The sequence below is a fragment of the Ambystoma mexicanum genome, chromosome 14, assembly GCF_040938575.1.
Source record: "Ambystoma mexicanum isolate Mex_15411 chromosome 14, UKY_AmexF1_1, whole genome shotgun sequence".
NCBI lineage: Eukaryota > Metazoa > Chordata > Amphibia > Caudata > Ambystomatidae > Ambystoma > Ambystoma mexicanum.
The window spans coordinates 292,605,009-292,611,239 of NC_090940.1; the positions used below are offsets into that span (position 1 = coordinate 292,605,009).

General features: G+C 45.0%; 1 long non-coding RNA gene across 1 annotated transcript; it reads right to left on the bottom strand.

Annotated features, from left to right (window-relative positions):
• Positions 1–415: 415 nt before the first annotated feature.
• LOC138527291 (uncharacterized) lies at positions 416–1,086 on the bottom strand. Its single transcript, XR_011283860.1, has 3 exons — positions 932–1,086; positions 696–826; positions 416–516 (listed from the first exon to the last, which is right to left on the bottom strand). It is a non-coding gene; the product is annotated as an uncharacterized lncRNA (long non-coding RNA).
• Between the last annotated feature and the right edge of the window lie 5,145 nt (positions 1,087–6,231).

Sequence of the window (6,231 nt, forward strand, 5' to 3'; positions counted from 1 at the left end):
TGAGCCAAAAAAGTGGGAACTGCAAAACAGTAAAGTAAATAAAAAAGCTTGTCAAATTACTGACTACTAGATGGTCATAAGTTATGTGCTCGTCAAGCATGAATTCAAGAACAGGCAGTATCACTGAATACAGGTTGATCAACTTAATTTCCAAAGGTAAAAGGATAGTCCTTATATGTTAACTTTTAAACAGATGGTTCATAGTCATTAAGTAAGTCTCCTTTTTTCCAACACGTACACATCCTAAAAGGGTCATTGTGACAATTATGTAATCCTATTAGTCAGTGCATCTGAGATTAAAGGATACTAGTGCCATGCCCATATTATCCAAGTATAACTGGTATTTTTATTGAACGGGTATTTTTCCAAAAGCGGCATGTTCAGTAAAGGTGGAAACCAACATACCTTTATAAGACTCGTTAAACAGATATGTGACGGCGTATTAGGCGTATTATGATAATCTAGGTCCTCAAGCGTCAACAAGGTGAACAGCCTTCCTCTTGCCAGGTCGGCAACCTAAATGTGAACAAAACACATGTGTGTTTATTCCAAATATGAAGTCTTGCTCAGACAGGATAAGTTAAAAGGATTACAGATGGTGAATATATGATTGGTAGAGTGTTTAAGTTATTCTAATTATGAAAAAACTGATATTCTGGCATGTAAAACTACAAAAGTTCATTCAATCGGCATACCTCTCAATGATCGTGCTGCAGGGTCTTGGTTGAAAACGTACTTGTAAGTATCGTTCGTGCTGAAGATAGTGTTCACCAATTAAAATATCCTGAAGTCGCCGTCATACTTGCGGTACTTTATAGACTGGAACCTGAAACGATAATGTGGTTCGCAGTCATACTTTATGTGGTAGTAACGTCATGAGGGGGCACTGCCGATTAGAATACTAATGCTGGATGGTCCGTTTAGTTCTTACCTAAGTGTGATATGCGAGCTGAACACAATATCAGCGTTCTGTGTCTCATGGATTTTAAAAGCGAGAGGCTGCGGCCGCGATATGCGAGCTGAACACAATGCCGGCGTTCCGTGTCTCATGGATTTCAAAATAGGTTACGGCGGAGTTCACTGTATCCTATGAAACCTTCCAGGACGCTGGAAGGGTGTCTGGGTAACTATGGTAATGGTTTGTGTTTCTTAGTAAACATAAAGAAAGGACTGCTCATTGTGTTGTGTGAGCATTCAGGACAATCGGAGGTTGATATATTTCTTGAGCGCCATCTTGTGATGGAGTTTAATGGAACTTTTCTAGTCTAATCATAATTTAATTTGATGGAGCTATTCTAATCTAATCATGATATAAGTAGCCACTCGATAATGGTTATAAAGGGTGAATGGAAGGGATGTATCTTTGTTAAAAGGAGAATCTATTATATAAGGATGTGGATGAGTGTCATGGCTAGACTAGCGTTCTAAGTCCCAATGAAAATATTAGGGGCATGTGGAGATTACATAATAGTCACAGCGACTCAAGGTACATACAAGAACATGTCAAGAGTGCAAGATTCATATAATGTTCTAAGTTGTTATGCGTGAAATGGCATCGGTTGACAGATCCCGGACTTACCTAATCTCAACAAGCATTCCACTGTAGGTTGATACATGCTCCAAATGAAATTGTATTTATATAGTGTATGACATCTCAAATTGATCAATTGATATATAGTCAATTTAACAGATGATCACAGTGAGTACATTTGGAAAGGGTGGAACTATCGAGTTTGAGGGATAGGGTGTCACTAGTAGATAAAGCCAATTCGATTTACAAACACCAGGAACCCACAGCCCTCTCCTGACTGTGATTTGACGGTATTTTCTCCAGTGCAGTCTAAGCACAAGACTTGAAGACATGCGGCTGCTATGGTGAGTCTTGTGACAAGCAGCCCAGTGTGCGTCGAATGCTCATGGGTGTGTAATGTTTTAATTACTATCACATCTGTCACATCACTCTCATTCTTAGGGTGGCAAAAAGCACTTAGATTTTATGCAAAGCTGCAAGCCTCCCATCAGGGCCTGCCCTAGCCCCCTCACTCAGAGAGGCCACGTGCATAGCAACTAATACAGTGGGCCTCATTGTGACCCCGGCGGTAGCCGTGCCGGCCTTTTTTTCCCCGGCGCCCGGCAATGGGGACTTACCGGGGCATTACAGCCCTGGCGGTCCCGGTAAATCCCCATTGCCGGGCGCTGGAAAAAATGACTCCCCAGTCCCATTCGAGTCCCATTGGACTCAATGGGATTGGGGAGGACGGTAGCACCTGCACCATTCACGAATAGTGGCGGTGCTATCATCAAGGTCTGTGAGCGAGTGCCGTTCAGTCCACCGGGGCAGACCTGGCGGGCTGAAAGACACCAGCTCGCAGAACTCGGAGTATGCCGGTCCGGTAACAACAGTGACGGTAGCTTACCGGCACCGATGTTACCGGACCGGCATACTTATAATGAGGCCGAGTGCGTTTTGCAGAGGGGCTGCATTGCCATGGAGCGCTCCTGTCTCACCTGCAAACACCCAGTGAGGCTGTGAGATGCATCCTCTCCCCTCGCCTCAGCAGCAGCCCAGCAGGGATGGCACAGCAGCAGGAAGCATACGCTTCACTGCCCCTTTGTTAAGATGGGACACTCATTACAATGAAAGGCCCATTCAAGTAACCATTATTTTCAACAAGACCTTCACGTTTGATGAAAAGAACTGCAATCGGGAAATGTGTATGCCAAAACATACACACAGCAGCAGTGAGCTACCCTGATCTGTATCTTCTTTTAAGACAAGTATATGTCGCACACAAAAAAGTTTTAAATCCCCTTATTTTCAATGGAGCTAATTTGACATATCAAAACGTGTTTACTTATTTAGTAGAATATTACGTTTTCCTCACATCATTTGTGAAGCATGCCTTTTGTCTGGTAATGAAAAATAACCAGAGTCTAAATCTTAAAAGTGCATTTACAAAACCCACAGCCCATTCTTTAGGCTTGCAAGGAGTGAGTTGCATTCTGGTATATGTAGTCTTCTATTCAAGATGGGGGGGGGGGCAAATAACTCTACAATCATACTCATTTTGCACAACATATTTTTGCGCCAACTTTATTTAGAAACACTTGGCTTAATACATTCCCGAAGGTTTGTATATTAGTAAACATGTATGGACATAGAAAGGAACATCAAAGCACGTTTCCATCATTTCATCACAATCGTATGTCAGTATATCAAGATGTGTTAATTTCTGCAACATTCATTCCATTATGAGACAAGCAATACGCTCAGCAACACGTCCATATATACTCGTGGGGAGCTGGGATCGGCATTAGTGACATGTACATGTCCTCTGTGTTTTTAGCCCACATCAATTCTTGCAGCCTGGAGTTCAATGCAGGGTGTCTACATTGGTTCCATCATTTCAGCATAACTCTCTTAGGCAGTAACATTCCAAGATTTAGAAATCTACTCTTAATTTTGGGCATTTTAGTATTACAGTCCAACAGTACCTATCCACAAAGGATCAACTGGTAAGGAAATTGATAATTCTGACCATACATCCGACCGATACTTTACAAGTTCAGAGCATGAAAATATCATGTGAAAGAGATCCGGGCCCAACATTACATTACATCTTGCATATCGCTCCTCAGTGGACACCTTACATTTTTGTATCTGTGCTGGAGTGTTATAAGGGTTCCATGTGTTAATATCCCTGGAAAAATATCGCCATACAAGTATGGCGCCATATTTTTGCGGCGATATTAACCCATTAAACCTGCTGGGAACTGTGATGCTGGAAATGCATTCGAGGGACAGGGCCTCCATGTCCTTTTCCTGTAGTGCTTTTATCATGTGTGTTCTGTGTTATTTTCTGCACAGGAGTCCATGTGGGACTCCCAGCAGTGCAGCTCTTCTTCTTTTTGGTTTGGTGTACATACCCTTTGGATACCCTTATGGCACCCATGGGTGGGGGTACAACCCTGTACCCCTAGTGTATGTTTTTGGGCACCTTTGTGTAACCCACAGAGCAGGGTATGGGGTGGTAGCAGCTCTGTGCTGAATTTGACAGGTGCTCTGAGCATCCTCCATTTTGGGATACCCAGGCCCTGCCATTGGAATAAGTTGATTCCTGATAGGAGACAAGATGGCCCTGTGGCCTCTTGTTTTCTATTGCCTGTTAGCTTGTTTTCCCAAAGTCCTGGGGAACCCTGACTCTGTCCCTTCCTCTGACTGGCTGTTGGGTGGAAGTTCTATAAATGGTATTGTGGGGAAGTCCAGGCCAGACTGGCTGGAGCCTTTCCAGTGACTGTATGTTGTGGGTACGCCCTTGGGGTGGGACCTGGGTGAATGGAGTGTGTGACCAATATACACTTCATGTTATGGGTGTCTGGTTTCTGGTATGTAACACAATGAATGAGACAGCCCTGCCTGAAACTGGTATGAATGCAGTGTAGAGTGCTGAATGGCTGGGTGGTAGTCCCAATACACATTCCTTGTTTTGAGTGACTGGAGGGAGGAGAATGGCCTGAATGCATTGTGAGCCTGATTGGATGCCTGCCTGCATGAATGCCCTTCTGAATGATTGGTTGCCTGAGTGTGACCCAGCAGAGTGAATGAGAGACCAAACAGTATATCTGGGGACCTCCCACTGATGGAAATCGTTCAGAAGCTGAAGTCAAAACTTGATGCTAACTCTCGTAGCCAAGCTAGAAGAAGAAGGTGAACCGCTGTTCGCTTCAACACAATCTGAAAGCTGCTGTGTCTTCAAGAAACTGATCCAAGAGAGGACCTGGCTAGGAGACCTCTTGCCGAGCTACGAGGGACCATCGTGCACCAGCTGATCTTTGCCAAAGCTCTCTGGACGTCAGACCCTCGAAAGGCTGCCGGCCGGAGAAGGGAACTGCCGCAGAATCCGAAGGGAAGCCCCCGGATATCCAAGTCCATTGTCGTTGACCAGGGTTCACAGGTTGCTATTACTGCTGGAAGCCTGTCGAAGTGTGTTGCCCAGACGCTGGGACAACTTGATGTCGTGCTGCACAATGACCGGAGCAGCCACGCTACACCTTTGTCTAAGACATTTGATTCAGGGACTCCGTTGCCCATCACTGTCGACCGCTTTGTCCCGCCGGAGAAAGTCAAGGTCGCCGACGAACCAAGGAGAATCCGCCGGTGAGTTTCCTGCCACCAGAAGTCCTCAAAGATGCCGACGAAGATACGGAAGCCAGCCGGGGTTGAGTCCTGATTGCTGACGCCAGCCACCGACGATCCGATGCCCTTGCTGGGCCAAAGTTCTTCATTGACTCTTTGCAGCAATAAACTGTCATCGTCGAGGTGCACCGCACGCCTCATCTTCGCAGGACTTCCACGACCGATCGTCGACGAGCACCGCAACGACTGAAGCTGCCACTTCTACAACGTTGTTCACCCCTTTTCTTCGTGGAATCTCGACGCTCCGTGGCTCCTGCCTTAAAGGGAGTTCAGTCAAGGAGGATCCGTCGACGACCCGTCGTCGAACTCTGCTAAACCAGGTACATAGGGGTAGTAGAACATTTGTAGAAGGAAATAAGACTCTGATAAGCAATATATGGACTGGGCTTGTCAATGCATCCTTTATTTACAGGTGGCCCAGGTGGGGGGATTCTCACACAGAACTGTGTCTATCGGTAGGGGCCAGAATTCTGCCACTTGTTTAACCAACTTGTTTTCCTCATCAAGTCTACTGTTGGTTCACTTTATTAATCGATTTGTATGCCATTTGAAACTGTCTAGAGTTGATGCATTTTAATGGAATCTAAGAAGTAATGGTGGTACTACATAGATACAGTAAATATTTATCATTTTAGAATTGCCTGAGCACAAAGTGTGTTATTGTATGTGTACATTATCAAATCCTTATTTATATAAAGAACTGTGTTTTCACTAACATTGTGTGTGGACATTCCTTTGTGGGTGCTTGGGGACTACAATGCACTTAAGAACCAGCCTGCATCACCTCCTGAGAGCTTCAGCATTGATTGCTCGTCTGACGTTACCAAATAGAGAATCTTGGCTGGGGTGCTCTGTGCTTCTACTGTGCCATATAGAGATCAGGAGTACAGGTACCCGACTCCAGTGTTTACAGGGACACCCCAGCAACTCCCATATTATTCTAAAGGAAGCGAGGGACACCCCCGCTCCATTTATCCTAAAAATTATCCCCACTAATAGTATCACGTATGGCCGTTCCCAAAGACCACATATAT